The 17,500-nt window shown below is 38.7% G+C and overlaps 2 protein-coding genes across 3 annotated transcripts in view; one reads left to right on the top strand and one right to left on the bottom strand.

Annotated features, from left to right (window-relative positions):
• The window catches only part of LOC106877110 (uncharacterized), a 120,555-nt gene that overhangs the window by 32,980 nt on the left and 70,075 nt on the right, over nt 1-17,500 (bottom strand). The gene's annotated exons all lie outside the window — the stretch shown is intronic.
• Nucleotides 15,254-17,500, top strand: part of LOC106874444 (lys-63-specific deubiquitinase BRCC36) — a 114,470-nt gene continuing 112,223 nt past the window's right edge. Inside the window, exon 1 of the mRNA XM_089342010.1 lies at nt 15,254-15,376. The gene's annotated coding sequence lies outside the window, so the exon portion shown is untranslated. The remainder of the gene's footprint in view (nt 15,377-17,500) is intronic.

Raw genomic sequence — 17,500 nt, 5'->3', positions numbered from 1 at the left:
CGTCATCGTCATCATCATCATCGACATCATCACGATCATTATTGCTATTGCCAAGATACAGACAACTCGAACTATGGATTCCTTTGGTATTACATTCTTATCATCAACATCTGTTAAATTCCGATTTTTCATTTGATTTCAGTTTTTTTTAAAAATTTCTTTACTTCTTGTTTTTTGTTTCATAAAATTATGAAAAAGAAAAAGAAAAATTACAAAAGTAACAAAAAACAACAACAAATCATTCTCGTAGAATATGAATGAAGAAACAAATGCGAAGCGAGGGCTGTCAACTCTTTCTGTCAAACTATTTCCATTAATGGATGGAATCTAATTTAAAAGTAATTTGGAGATTGGACATTTATTGCACGTACGGATGCATGTATGGCGACCGGAATTCGTCCTTTATTGTATATATGTGTTTATAAATGCATGTTTATGCATATATATATATATATATATATATATATATATATACATATGTATATAAGGATGTATAATTATGTATTATATATATATATATATATATATATATATATATAGATAGATAGATAGATAGATATTGTGTTGTGTGTATACATACGTATATGGATGTCTGGAGACACACACACACACACACACACACACACACACACACATCTTCCACACATAATTGCTTGTGTTATGGGCATGTATACAGAAATACATTTTGTTCGCGCGCGCGCGTATCTCTGTCTGTATGTGTATACGTGTGTGTATGTGTTTGCGTGTGTGTACTACTCACACGCCGATATATGTATACGCACATTCACACGTCCATATATGTGTGTACATTGTTCTCAAATGACGCAGAACATATGTATATATATATATATATATATATATATATATATATATATATATATATATATATGTATGTGTGCGTGTGTGTTTGTGTGTGTATATATATATATATATATATATATATATATATATATATAGATATAGATATCTTTTTATTATAGCCACACAGGGTTAAATACAGAAAATGGACAAATTACAAAGTAGAGCTTTTCTTGGGTGGGGGGATATAGATAGATAGATAGATAGATAGATAGATAGATAGGTAGATAGACAAACAGATTGATAGATAGATAGATAGATTGATTGATTGATTGATTGATTGATAGATAGACTAAAAGAGAGCCAGAAAATATTGGCTGGTTTGGAGAATTTAATATATAAACAGAGTGCAGTTGAAGTGATGGCGGTGGCAATGGTGGTGGTTACCTTGTTGAAGTGTGATCGAGGGTGCATTGCGATGCACCGTGTGTGTGTGTGAGTGTGTTGAGGGTGTAAAATTTGGCAAACTTGAAAGCAAAGTCAGGAGGCTGGTTGTTGGGTTGGTCGGTCGGTCGTTCGGATGAGGTGAGATAAAATGGAAGGGAGGAGTCGTGGGTGGATTGATGGTGGTGTTAGACGTCGTCTAGTCTAACACTTGAAAGAAGTGATATTGACAGGCAATGTTTGCCAGCCATTTAAAGTAAAAACAAAATTAGAAATCCAAGATAAAATGAAAAAAAAAAAAACATTGCGAAGGGTGGCGGGTGGTAGATGTGTTGTGAGCTGAGAGAAGGAGGAGAGTACAAAGAGCAAAAGAATGCGAGAAAACGAGAAGGAGAGGCGGAGTCTCTTGACAGACTGGTTCCCGATTGGTTCATCACTCCTCAAGGAAGATTTATCCCATCTCTTTGCTCAATAGCATAGAGAAGGGGTCGGCAAAGTGGTTAGAATTAGCCCCGAGGGTGAGGATGGGGGAAATATGTGACTTTCCAAGGAGTCTATATTCCGATTATATTAATACAATATGACAGAATTGTTTTTTGTTCTTTATCAATTTCGTTAAGTGTTTTCATTTCTTTAAATATTTCTTATCAAAAAGCTGTAATGGCATAAAAGAGCGAAGAAAATTACTGATTATTTTAAAATAAAGAAATTATTTTATCGGTAAAACTTCTTAATTTTATTTTAGAAACTTACATGATTGGGTTGATAAGCAACGGATTTTATGAATGGTTCAATAATATAAAATGTTTGTCACCTTGTGACATACAGGATTCAACTGCAATATAAGCAGTCGGTAACAAAATTGCCCACCTCCATGGGGGGGGGGGGTAAATAAATTTGTAAATTTATGTTATATTCAACTTATCATTTAGTGAACGATGAATATTTTCTGTAAGGCGGCGAGCTGGCAGAATCGTTAGCACACCGGACGAAATGCTTAGCGGTATTTCGTTCTGAGTTCAAATTCCGCCGGGGTCGACTTTGCTTTTCATCCTTTCGGAGTCGCTTAAATAACTACCAGTTACGCTCTGGAGTCGATATAATCGACTTAATCTGCTTGTCTGTCCTTGTTTGTCCCCTCTGTGTGTAGCCCCTTGTGGGCAATAAAGAAATAAGAAATGTTAGCACGCCGGAAGAAATGCTTAGCGGTATTCCGTCTGCCGATACGTTCTGAGTTCAAATTCCGTCGAGGTCGACTTTGCCTTTCATCCTTTCGGGGTCGATTAAATAAGTACCAGTTACGCACTGGGGTCGATGTAATCGACTTAATCCCTTTGTCTGTCCTTGTTTGTCCTCTCTATGTTTAGCCCCTTGTGGGCAATAAAGAAATAAGAAACAGTATTGTACTGTGTATATATATATATATATTCTTTTATTATTTTTATAATTTGTATATATTTAATTTATTATAAATGCAAAACAACACCACGGTGGAATCGATGTAAGCTTAAATAATAAACCACGATAGGTGAACCGCGATATGGCGAGGTATTAAATAAATAAATGCGCCCTTTTAAAGCCTAGCCAGGCTCATGGGCCCGGTTTTCCGGTTTCAATGGCGTATGTGTTCCCCAGCTGGACGGGACGCCAGTCCATCGAAGCGTTACTCATTTTTGCCAGCTGAGTGGACCGGAGCAACGTGAAATGAAGTGTTTTGCTCAAGAACACAACGCGTCGCCCGGTCCAGGAATCGAAACCACAATCTTACGATCATGGTGCTAACACCCTAACCACTAGGCCACACGCCTCCACATGGTCAGGGATTACTGTATAAATAAAGTGGAAGTATACAAAAATGAACATTATTTTCCATCTTAGTGTTAGTTTTGTTTCATTTTGAAAAATTAAAAATATATTTTATGGTTTATTGATATTGATATTTTGAATTACATATACAGTGTGTTCAAAAAGTCTCTCCGCTGTGAATTTTTTGAAGACACCACCAACACCGAGAGATATTGCTCAAATATTGTCTATCTTTTAAGTGCTTAGGTCTTATACGGGTTTTAATCCGCATCTGGGTCTGGATCATTAATGTCCAGAGAATCGGTGTTAAATGTTCCTGGCCTTAGGCAAAAGGAAATACAGACGGATCACTTAATTATGATTTTATTGAACACATCCACCCGCTTCAGATTCACACACTTATTGCAGCGGTCCTCCAGTTTTTCTAAGCCCTGTTAAAGAACTCGGAAGGTTGGGCCTCCAACCAGGCCTTACGCAACGCCTTTAAAGCCAGGAAGTTTTCAGCACCCCCTTGTATTTATATATCTTAGCAAGGACAGCGGTGCATTAGATGTGACTTGATTGTCTTAGCTTATGACATATCGTAGCAATGACAAAGATGTCAACAACCGTTGTATTTTTAGTTAATGGTCTATAAATGGGAAACATTTCAGAAGATCGAATGACAGACGGTTTCTCTTTCTCTGCTTTAATATGGGGATCTGACATTGGAGACTTTAGGAAGAAGAGGAACAACAACAACAACAAAAGCAACAGCAGCAACAACAACAACAATAACAACAGCAATAACAATGACAACAATAACAGGAATGGTAATGTCAGTAACAGTAAAACAAGAGAACAAATAAAAGACAACCACGAAAACATAACTAAAAACCAACAAAAAAGAAAACTGCAAATACGTACAAACATACAAACATACATTACAAATATATATATAAACATACAAACATGCGTTGTCTATGTATGTATGTATGTATGTATGTATGTATGTATGTATATACACACGTATATACAAAGAGAGAGAGAGAGAGAGAGAGAGAGAGAGGAGGCGAGATAGAGAGAGATCGTTAAAGACGAAACCTGAGGACCCAGTCAAATCAATATTATCAATACACACATGCACACACACACACACACACACACACACACAAAAAAGAAGAAGAAGAAGAAGAAGAAGAAGAAGAAGAAGAAGAAGAAGAAGAAGAAGAAGAAGGAGAAGAAGGAGGAGGCGCTGGCGGCCACGGTGACAGTGTTGTGAACCAGTTCTGGATGAAATTCCATATGGACTGATCAAAATCTTATCGATTACGTATCAATAAATTTCTCAGTGCAGTAGCGACGGCAGTTGTCATAGTAGTAGTAGTGGTAGTAGTAGTAGTAGTAGTGGTAATAGTGGTAGTTGTAGTGGTGGTGGTGGCGGTGGTGGTGGTGCTTGATTGTTGTTGTTACCGTAGTGATGATGGCTGTTGTTGTTGTTGCTGTGGCGGTGATGGTAGCGGTGGTGATGGTTGTAGTTGAATAATAGCTTTAGCATTAGTATTAATAATGGTGTTGGTGGTGGTAGTGGTGGTTGTGGTGGTGGTGGTGGTGGTGGTGATGTTAGCAGTAATAGTATTAATAGTAGATGTCGTTATTGGTAGAAATGTTAATAGTAGTGGTGGTGGTGGTGGTGGTGGTGGTGGTGGTGGTGGTGGTGGTGGTGGTGGTGTTAGTGGTGGTGATGGCGATAGTAGCGATAATGGGGGTGGGGGTAGCGATAGTTACGGTGGGAGTAATGGTACGATAGTGATAGTGGTAGTGGTAGGAGATGCAGTTTGTAGTAGTAATAGTAGTGATTAATAATAATAATAATAATAATGGTACTGATAGTAGTATTCGCAATAGTATTTGTAGTAATAGAAGTGGTAGAGATAATAATAATAATAATAATAATAATAATAATAATAATAATAATAATAATAATAATAATGATAATAATATAGTAGTAGTGGTAGTAGTAGTGGTAGTGGTGGTGGTGGTGTATAAATTCCATAATACCTTATTGATTATGCATCTATAGGGATTTCTGCGCTGAGATCAATATCATACAGATAGCATTGTAACATAGAGAGAGAGAGAGAGAACATATGGTGATGCCGATGGTGGTGGTGGTGGTGGTGGTTGCTTTGCTTGTAACGATGGTGAATGTGTGTGTGTATATGTGTTCGTATGAATTAATGCCTGTGTGCACATACATCTGTTTATGTATGGACGCATATATATATATATATATATATATATATATATACGTACATACATACATACACACATATATATGTGTGTGTGCGTGTGTGTGTGGATATATGTATATGTGTGTGTGTCTCAAACATGGCGGAATGTATAAGAAGTTTGCACTTGGCATTATTTTCATTCAATGAATAGACAGATCAGTTGATGCAACAACTGGAAGAACATACACATATACACATATATACATACATTACTCCACACATGCGCATACCCATACACACACGCACACACACACTCAACACATATGCGCACAGGCACATATACGCACTCACTCACACATACATACATATATATATGTATATATATATATATTAATATATATATATTTCTCTAAATGTATGAGTGTGAACGTGTTATCTTTGTGACGTATATGCATACACATATACGCATGTTTTTTTTACACATGCAACTCATGCATACTCATGTGAATGAGTGGATGCTATGTGCATAAAAATGCATGCATATGCAATAAAAAAAATCAATGTTATATATATATATGTATATATATATATATATGAATGTATGCATGTACGTATATAGGTTTGTATACATCAATGTATATCTATATTTGAGTGTGCATATATATGCATATATATATATATATATATATATATATATATATATATATATATATATATATATATATATATATATATATACGTATGTACATACATATATATGATCCCAAATTGTACAAAAAAAAGAACACTAAGATAGCTTAGAAAGCATGAACCGAGGTGTTTTAGTTTGACGCTCAGGAAAAATGGAAGAGTCTTTTACGTTTCAAGCCTACGCTCCGCTACAGAAAAGAAAGAAAAGAGGAGACCAATGGAGAATATATTATGAGGTTATGTAATAGCAAAAAAATATATTTATTCAAAACCGTTTTTTTCTTTCTTACAATTGTTTCGCTAGTAACCATGAAAACCACTTCGTCAGAAGACTAGAGTTTCAACACGACTGCCAGACAATATTGTTAGTTTATGAAAAGCTATACAACAATGTCGATAAATAAGCATTACATTTGACAGAGTGATCTGAAGGCTAAAAGATTAAACCAGCCAAATCCAGCCTCAGTCTATCTGTTTTATTTAAAACCGGCTTGATCCAGCCTCTCACTCCTACCTTACAATATCATTCTAAAAATAAGCTATTACTTCATTGAAATCTCGAAGCTACGAGATTATGCATGATAACTGAAAACAATGTGAACAAGAGCGCAGGAGTGGCTGTGTGGTAAGTCACTTGCTTACCAACCACATGGTTCCGGGTTCAGTTCCACCGCGTGGCACCTTGGGCAAGTGTCTTCTACTTATAGCCTCGGGCCGACCAAAGCCTTGTGAGTGGATTTGGTAGACGGAAACTGAAAGAAGCCCGTCGTATATATGTATATATATGTGTGTGTGTGTGTGCTTGTGTGTCTGTGTTTGTCCCCCCCCCCCCAACATCGCTTGACAACCGATGCTCGTGTGACTTAGCGGTTCGGCAAAAGAGACCGATAGAATAAGTACTAGGCTAACAAGGAATAAGTCCTGGGGTCGATTTGCACGACTAAAGGCGGTACTCCAGCATGGCCGCAGTCAAATTACTGAAACAAGTAAAAGAGTAAAAGCACTCAGAGAGCGCAAACCTCGTCCAAGGCAACACCAACATCCTCTCAACGATTAGCCAGAGATGAATTTTAAAATGAGAATATCTGAAATGAACTCGACTGCTTTCACAAACGAGAATACTAAAAATGAATCCGACCGTTTTCAAAAATTAAGTAAAAAAAAAAAATAAATAAACGAAAAAAATATTCCAGGATCTTTGTCCGGTATCCGATCGATCCCAAAATCTAATCAGTTAGTGTCAGTCACGAGGCCAAACATCCCTGAAAGTTTCGTCCGAATCCATCCAGCGGTTCCTGAGATATCTTGTCCACAGACAGACAAACAAACAAACGCGACTGAAACCATTAACTTCGCCTGAGCGAAGGCGGAGGTAATAAATAAGCGTTACGTTTGACAGAATAATATGAATGAATGCTAAAGGGTTGCTCTTTCTGAGAATGGCCCTATAGCCATCACACTTCGCCATGCTAATATATATATTCTATCATCCCTCCAACGTATATAACTATAACAAGAATAATTAACATGCTGCGAAGCCTATCATGCTACTTCATACAAGTGGAGAATCGACGACATTCTGTAAATTCTGATAATCTGGTATTCTGCTAAACTGACATTTTGACATGTCTTCTTCGTTCATAACTTTAGGAAAGGCTATGACACGTTCGGTAAACCCTATCAAAAGATACTTGTAAATCTATCCTTGTCTTCCGTGGCAGAACTTTCAAACTTCCGGTAAATAAGTGTTCTGTCATGAACCAGCGAGGAAACATTTGTGTGGTCGATCGACTTGCTAAAAATAGCAGCCTAATCTCTCTCTCAACGCCGTATTGTCTTCAAAAAAGCAAAGAACATGTTGGATAAATGATGTTTTAGATAAAGCCGTTGAATATGAATGTTTTATTATGAACCAACAAGGAAAGCTCTGGTCATGGGTGGAACGTCTTTGTATTTTTATTTTACTCAAATGTCAGGTCTGAGGTGGAATTAAAGAACAACATCAATAACAATGAATGGCACACTAGATGATGTAGTCCTAGATATACAGTGTCTGAATAAAGAGACGAGATTGTTACGGTTGGAACGTCTACGATCATAAATCTGTTGCATCGGTACTATAGTAAGTACTGACTCGAGTCTTCGGACTGATAGGGCCAGTTAACCGGTTGCCATGGATACAAGTGACTAAAGTCACAACAATCCCCTTGAATGGAACGCCAGAAGAATAAACGACAAAGTTGACCTCGCTGGGATTTGAACCTACAATGCAATGAGACAGAATAGAAACCGCAAATGCGTTTTGTTCGACTCACTGACGAATTTGTCAGATCACCACCTTTAACTGGGACTTTAATGATCGACTCCCGGAATGAAAAGCAACGATGACTTCAGCGGGATCTGAACTCACAACGCAAAGAGTCAAAATACAGAATAATCACTGCAACGCTTTCTTGTTCGATGGTTTAACGATTCTGTCAGTCAATGGGCCAGCCTTGTCGTATTCTGTGTCACACTGAAAGTCCCTGAAACCTAAATTAAGGGCACGCATGTCTGTGGAATGCTAAGCGATTTACACGTTAATGTCACGAGCCAACTGTTCCGTTGGTCGACTCAACTGGAACACGTCGTCGTCATTATCGACGGAGTACCCAGTAGGGTGGAGTGAAAATTAAAAAAAAGATTGTAGAAATTGAAAATGCCTGAGGCCTAAAACCTTGCCATATATTATTACTAAAAAAATGCTAAATTTTTGCTTAGATCAGTCAAGGGCATTTACTCCCTCGAACCCCCCTAAACTCTGCTATTGTAAAAAAATTCACAAAAGTCCTCTATTTTTGAAGTTTAGGGGGCTTGAGGGAGTAAATGAACTTGATTGATCTCAACAAAAATTTTGCAATTTTCTGGTAATTAAATATAGCAACATTTTAGCTCTCAAGCATTTTCAATTTTTGCAATTATTAAAATTTTCACTCCACTTTAGTACCCAGTCCACCCACCGTCTTTACTTAAGCTTTCCGCTCTTTATAGAACATGAGGGAATCGATGATTTTTCTCCACTGTTTTCAACTCTGGGGTCATCCGAAAGGGAGTTGCCTTTCTCTCCCAGGTCTCGTTGGTTTCAGTTGCTTCTGTAACATTTTTGCAGATTGGGGTACTGGCCCTACGCAAGCCCCCCCCCTTTTTTTTTTTTTTACCTCTATGAAGAAATAGTTCATATCAGTCTGCCCCCTCTTCTCTCCTTTCACTTGTCCAACTTGGGAGGCCCTTCTAGGAAAACGCATTCTGTTGGCAAAGTTCTCAGGGGTCACTGAGGTCCACAAGGCACTATATCGGGTTGGATCTTGTCGTGACCACTACCTTTGACTGGAATTTTAATTATCGACCCGGGAGGGATAAATGGCAAAGTTGACCTCGGCTGGATTTGAACTTAGGACACAAAGACCCGGGATAAATACCGTAGGTACTTCGTCCGACGTCTTAATGACTAATAAATGTCAATCGGTCGTTTGAAATTGCTATCTTAACAAAAAAAAAAAAAAAAAAGAATTCTTGAGCCTGGGGTCTCGTAGAGCCAGTTATCCGGTTTGAACGGATGCCGGCCCGTTGCCAAGTTCAAAGTTAACAATTTTGAAGGGAAGAAACCTCATTACTCAGCACTGAATTAGTCATTAAGCAAATTAAACAAGTGTTTGGAGCACCCAAAAAAGTGGTGGTGGTGGTGGTGGTGATGGTGGGGGGGGGGAACCCCACAGAAATGGTAAGCTTGCTAAAACAATATTCGAAGTGGTTTATATGATCGGATATATAATCTCGAAGCGGTTTATATGATGGGAAATATAATCTCGAAGCGGTTTATATGATGGGAAATATAATCTCGAAGCGGTTTATATGATGGGAAATATAATCTCGAAGCGGTTTATATGATGGGAAATATAATCTCGAAGCGGTTTATATGATGGGAAATATAATCTCGAAGCGGTTTATATGATGGGAAATATAATCTCGAAGCGGTTTATATGATGGGAAATATAATCTCGAAGCGGTTTATATGATGGGAAATATAATCTCGAAGTGTTCATGGTGTCATTGTGAGGATCTGATCAAAGACTGCAATAAAAATAAGGGAGGAGAAAACTTTTCAAATATAAATAAAGTGGAAGAATACAAAAATAAACATTATCTTACTATTAGTTTTGTTAAATTTTTTTCTACTCTAGGCACAAGCCCCGAAATTTATGGGGAGGGAACCAGTCGATTAGATCGACGCCAGTGCGTAACTGGTACTTATTTAATCGACCCCAAAAGAATGATAGGCAAAGTCGACCTCGGCGGAATTTGAACTCATAACGTAACGGTAGACGAAATACCGCTAAACATTTCGCCCGGCGTGCTAACGTTTCTGCTAGCTCACCACCTTCAATTTTGAAAAAACGAAAATTAATTTTATGGTTTATTATTGTATCTGAATTATATACATGTGGGGGAACCAAAATCTTTTAAGTGCTTAGGTCTTCTACGGGCCTTAATCCGGCCCTGCTGGTACTTGACTGGTACTTTATTTATCACCCCCCCCCCAAAGGGTCGAAAGCCAAAGTTGACCTCGAAGGGATTAAACTCAGGACTAACATCCATACGGAGTGACGTGGACTAACCATTTTCCCGATGTGTCAACGATTCTACTGGCACGCGGCCTTTTAAAACTGCCATAATGCACACATGAAGGTGCATAGCTCAATGGTTAGAGCATCGGGCTCACAATCCAAAGGTAGTGAGTTCGATTCCCGGATCACTCAGTTATAGAAATGAGTTGCGATGTCTCTGGTGCCAAGCTGTATCGGCCCCTTTGCCTTTCCCTTGGATAACATCGGTGGCATGGAGACGGGAGACTAGTATGCGTGGACGACTGCTGGTCTTCCATAAAACAACCTTGTCCGGACTTGTGCCTCGGAGGGGAACTTTCCAAGACCTAAATGGGTCTTTACCTTTTTTATTTATACGCACATAATAATTCTTTCTGTCAGTCAATGCTTCCATACATACAAGCAATAATTATATCAAGGCTGTCATATACGCATATTAATCCAGGTCAGATGCTCATATATCCGTCAGGCATTTCTGATAATGTTGACAAATACGATCCAGTAATCTAAGCGATATTCTAATATAATCAGACCGCCTAATCCTGTGCCATCATTGATAAGTCTGTTTATTTACGGTTATTATTTACAATGTCGGCAATCATCTGTAATTCTGATCTCATTTGGTTGTTGTATGCAGAGAAGAGCTTAGCGGGATATCGACGACTTAAGCGGGACTTTGTGAAACTCAGTGACATCTGGTGGTGTTAAGTGGACATTTAGTAGGATATTAAGGAGTTAAGTGAGACTTAGTGGATTGAGTGGAACATTGTGAGATCGAGTGGAATATTGTGGGTCTGAGTAGAATATTATGGGGTTGAAGTAGAACATTGTGGAAGTGAGTGGAACTTTCCGAGATTGAGTGGAATTTTCTGCGACTGAGTGGAAGACTGTGTTACCGAGTGGAACATTTTGGGACTGAGTGGAACTTAGTGAGACTGAATGGAACTTTATAGGAGTGAGTAGCGCATTGTGGGAATAAGTGGTACTGAGTGGAATTTTGTGGGATTGAGTGGAACATTATGAAATTAAGAGGGCACATTGCAGATTTAGTGGCACATTTGGGACTGACACATCGTGCACCTAATGAAATACATAAATACACAACACACAGACACACACATACTCAGAAACATGTATATACAGACACATTTGATAAATGTGGATAAATGTGTCTGCATATATATATATATATATATATATATATATATATATATAGACACATATCTCCACAAACCATGCACATCTACACAAATTCACACACACAAACACGTACGCACCTTCACTTATCTACATACGCACATGCGTACTTATATACATTCACATACACACAAACACAGTGCACGCACTCATGCATAAACATACACAATCGTACAAGTAGATATAAAAAGCATACAGACACACTCACATACATATATGTGCATTCACTTATATATATATTTATGCATTCACACACATCTCCACTCATGCACGCATATTACTGTACATACACGCGCAGATGGACATATTACACGCACACATAAATGCAGATATATACACATGCACAGTTACACACACATATATATACGCAGACACACACACACACACACACACACACACACAGACACACACACACACAACAACGCACACAGACAAATATACACACGCACACACACATCCACACGCACACACACATCCACACGCACGCACATAAACACAAATACACGCACACACACACACACACACACATCTAAAACCAAAAAACAATACACAAACAAATCCAAAAGATAAAAGAATAACAAAATTCACTAAAATATATATTTTTGTTTTTGTTTTTAAGAATGGTATTTAGACACGGTTACTATAGCAACAATAAGTCGGTATCAATAGAAGAATATAAAAGACTACAAACAAAAAAAAAAGTTGAGGGCCGACATCAAACAGAATGTCTTGCCTGACGATCAACAACAGTCTGACTATGAAGGAGGCAGACGACATCTTTGGACTGTAACAATCAACTCCCTCATCACTTCTCTCGCTCCATCTTTCTCTCTCTTTTTCTTTCTTTCTGGCGCATTCTTTCTCCTTCATTCTCTCTCTCTTTTTCTGTCACGTTCTCTCTCACTTTTGCTCTCTCTGTTTGTGTCTTAAACCCATACTCTTTTCTTTCTTTCTTTCTTTCTTTTTTCTTTCTTTCTCTCTTTCTTTCATACTTTCTTTCTTTCTTTCTCCCAGCCTCTCAGTCTCTTTCTCTCTCTTTCTATCGCAGTCTCTCTCATTTTCTCTCTCTCTCTCTCTCTCTCTCTGTGTCTTTAGCCCACACTCCTTTCTTTCTCTCTTTCTTTCATACTTTCTTTCTTTCATACTTTCTTTCTTTCTTTCTTTCTTTCTTTCTTTCTTTCTTGCTCTCTCAGTTTGTTTGTTTCCTTCTTTCTCCCAGCCTCTCAGTCTCTTTCTCTCTCATTTTCTCTCTCTCTCTCTCTCTCTCTCTCTCTCTCTCTGTGTCTTTAACTCACACTCCTTTCTTTCTTTCTTTCTTTCTTTCTTTCTTTCTTTCTCCCCCCCCTCTCTCTCTCTCTTTCTGTTTCGTTCTTTCTCATTCTCTCTAACCCTCTCATTCTCGCTCTCTAACTCTCTCTCTCTCTCTGTTTAGCCCTTTCTTTTTCTCCTTCTCTCTCGCATTCTCTCCTTCATTGTCTCTCGCTCACTTTCATTCCCTTTCTCTTCCTCCCTCTTTCCCCCTGCTCCCTCTTTCCCCCTGCTCCCTCTTTCCCTTGCCCTTTGCGAAGGATCGTTCATTTTCTCTGTCTATCTCTCGTTCCCTTCTCTCTCTCTCTTTCTCTCCGACTTTATCTTTTCTCTCTCCCTATCTTTCGCTTTCTCTCTCTTTTCCTCTCCCTCACTTTCTCTCCTTTCCTTGGTCCTCTCTCTCTCTCTCTCTCTCCTCCTATCTCAAATTCTCTCTCCTTTTTCTCTCATTAGGTATAAAGACCAGCACCACCACCACCACCACCACCACCACCGTCACTGCCTTCCATAATTCGCTGCCCTCTTTACAGACTGGACTAACAATAATCTTTCTATATTGATTAGACAAATAGACAGACATTTACTGAATGGCTTCATTAAACGTCATTTAACAATCACCAATGACCATCCCGCCCATCTTTCTGCATTTCTTCTTTTCTTTCTTTCTTTCTTTCTTTCCTTTCTTCTTTCTTTCTTTCTTTCTTTCTTTCTTTCTTTCTTTCTTTCTCTCTTTCTTTTTCCATCCATCCATCCGTCCGTCCATCCATCTATTTTATCTATCTATCTATCTATCTATCTATCTATCTATCTGTCTGTCTGTCTGTCTGTCTGTCTGTCTGTCTGTCTGTCTGTCTGTCTGTCTGTCTGTCTGTCTGTCTGTCTGTCTTTTTTTTCTTTCTATCTGTCTTTTCTCCATTCTTTCTTTCTTTCTTCCATTTTTTCTTTCTTTCTTTCTTCCATTCTTTCTTTCTTCCATTCTTTCTTTCTTTCTTTCTTTCTTTCTTTCTTTCTTTCTTTCTTTCTTTCTTTCTTTCTTTTTTTCTTTCTTTCTTTCTTTCTTTCTTTCCTTCTTTCTTCATTCATTCATTCATTCAGCACAGCGCTGTCCAGTTTGTTGGGGCTGGGATTTGGCAGAATCGTTAGAGTGACGGACAAAATATCCTGTTTTTATTTCTTCTGGCTCTTTACGTTCTGAGTTCAAATCCTGCCAGCGTCAACTTCGACTTTGCCTTTGCTTCCTCTTCCTTTTGCGATGGGATCGATGTAATCGACTTGTTTCTTCCCATCACAACTGCAAGTCCTCCTCCTCCTACTACTACTACTACTACTGTTGCTGCTGCTACTACTGTTACTACTACTGGTGTTGGTGGTGGTACTACTACTACTACTAATGATAATGATTTCAAATTTTGGTACAAGGTCAGCAATTACTTGTGGTGGTGGTGTGGGGGAGGAGGAGGATAAGTCGATTACATCGACTCCAGTACTCAACTGGTACTTATTTTATCGAATCCGAAAGAATGAAAGGGAAAGTCCGCCTCGGTGGAATTTGAACTCAAAACGTAAAGGCGGTCGAAATGCCTCTAAGCCTTTTGTCCAGCATGCTGACGATTCTGCCAAAACAATGCCAGTAATAATTGGAGTATTCGGTATGATTAAAAAAAAAGTATATGAAAAAAAAAACATAGAAGCTACACCTAAACCCTCAACACTACACAGTATCCCCCCCCCCCCGCCAGAAAAAAATAGCCGTGCTAGGAACAACCTACATCTTACGCAAGACATTATCAATTCAATAATACAATCCGAACAAAACAATCCACAAACACAAGACACACTCTATATAGCAAATATCCAATAAAATAAACAACCACCAGCAGGCCGTTTCCCAACGTATAACACACACAGACACACAACACAAACCCTAACACAACAAAAGACTGCACCAGACCCCATAACAAAGGAAACTGGCGCAATACAATACTGGGAAGAGCGTGCACTACCCTAATAACAAGAAAGGATACTCAATGTTGCACACTCCGAAGTGTAGCAGATGATGCAGTAGAAATTTACCTGAGATTACCGAATGTTGAATAATGATAATAATAATAATAATGTTTAACGGAAAAATACGCCGGGGACGTTTAACAAAATACACCGGCGGCGTTTAACATGTGAGAGCGATAAAACACTGCTCCGAAATTTATCCCAAAACATTGGAAATAAAGACATCGCATGGAGCCAAAAATAGCTGAGAAAGGTTTGGACTACATCCGAGTAAGTAATACTCATTGAAATTTATTTCTATTTTCCAAATGAAATGATGTATTTTAACTGAATATCTTCTCTATTGCTCGTACAGCAAACGTAAACACGCTTGGTACATCAACACCATGTACAAAAAAATTACAAATAGATTAAATAATACCGGTATTATTCCACCCAAGAATAACAACCGGGAAATGCTTACTTTAAACTTGTTACACTAAAAGTACGAAAAACTACGCGTGCAAAACAATTTGACAACAGAAATGAACGGAACGGTACCCTACGAAAATGATGACCGTCAAAATAAAGGGCCGGACGTTGTTCCTCATGTCCCGCAAATAAAACCAAAAAGGCATAAATGGACACGTGAAGAATATATTTCAATCCTATACGCTTATTTTACAGCAGTCCTCTACCCAAAGAACGGCACTACTGGGCACTGCACACATCCTACGCAAAACACTTTCAATACAGTAACCATAAGAGCACCACAGCACATACCCAAGGCACACAGAGCTGCGCTCGGTAGTGAAGTGAAAGCACGTTATAAAAATAAAACTACTGAATAATAATTATAATAATAATTAATATTATTATTATTTCTTTTATTGCCCACTAGGATCGACATATAGGGGACACTACAGTAGACGGGGACAGTGGGGGTTTTACACAAAGCAACGAGTAAACAATTAGGAATACAATAACAATAAACATAAGAACAAAGAAAAATATAACAACGAGATTTTCCCAATAGGGGGGAATGACCATCCAGGATTGGCTCAGGTACCCCACCAATCCTGAACCACCCGACGCTTCGAGGGTACTCGGGAAAGGTACGCCTCTCCTCCTCAAATTCACCTGCTTACAGGCGCCTTATTAGAGTAGGTCCACTCACACTGGCCAATTTCGCTACATTCACCCACCTTTCAGCAAATGTACTGGTAGGGGTGGGGTGGGCTCATCACTTCTCTCTCCATCCTCATCTTCCTTTCGAAGTGAAATCTTGAAAAGGTGATGAGGGATTGGCCGAAGAGAAAAAGGGTCCGTCTTCAGTCCTTTCAACCTGGTCCACCATACAACATCTTTCGCTATTGTTACCAGACTGAGGAAAATTGTCCGCTCTTCCTGGCCAAAGGAAGGCGGCGGGTACAGGCGTAGCTGTGTCGTAAGAAGCTTGCTTCCCAATCACATGGTTCTGGGTTCAGTCCCACTGTGTGGAACATTGGGCAAGAGTTTTCTACTATTGCCTCGGGCCGACCAAAGCCTTGTGAGTGGATTTGGTATGTGGAAACTGAAAAGATGCCCGTCGTGTATATGCATGTGTGTGTGTGTGTGTGTGTTTGTGTCTGTGTTTGCTCTCCACCCCACCGCTTGACAACCGATGCTGGTGTGTTTATGTCCCTGTAACATAGCGGTTCAGCAAAAGTAATCGATAGAATAAGTACCAAGCCTTAAAAAATAAATAAGTACTAGACTAAAAATTAAAAAAAAACACACTCTTCAAGGGAGTGCCCCAGCATGGCCGCAGTCTAATGACTGAAACCAGTAAAAGATAACAGACAAAAGAAAATGCCTTAGTTTTATTCTATCGTTTAAACCCTAAATTAAAAATGGCTCCTTTTCTTAAATCCACGCTCTGGAAAGATTACAGTAAACATAGCAAAACAACGACCCCACCCACCAAACTAATGAAAAGAAATAACAAAATAATAATATATATAAAATAATATATTAATTAAAACACAAATAAATGAGAGTAAGCCACACACAAAATAATAATAATAATAATAACAACAAAAGCCTAACAGAAAAATACAGCATAATAGTGTTGTTACACTACTGATAACAGCAGCAGCACAATGTGCGCACGAACTGCTCCGGGTGCAAACGTGACTAACGAAATCGGCATCTTTTGCAAATGTGTCTTCAAACAAAAACGCCAAGGTTGTGTGGTTAAGAAGCTCTCTTTGCAGCCACACAGTTACATTGGACATGCCTTGAACAATAATCAGAGGCATAGGCTGATCAATGTTTTGGAAGTGAATTAGATTGGAAGAAACTAAGTGGAAATTAAGGCGGCGAGCTGGCAGAAACGTTATCACGCGGGGCGAAATGCTTAGCGGTATTTCGTCT

The sequence above is a fragment of the Octopus bimaculoides genome, chromosome 25 (assembly GCF_046866305.1).
Source record: "Octopus bimaculoides isolate indiv1 chromosome 25, ASM4686630v1, whole genome shotgun sequence".
Lineage (NCBI taxonomy): Eukaryota > Metazoa > Mollusca > Cephalopoda > Octopoda > Octopodidae > Octopus > Octopus bimaculoides.
Note: the sequence above shows the minus strand (reverse complement) of the source record. Positions and strands in the feature narration are given on the sequence as shown.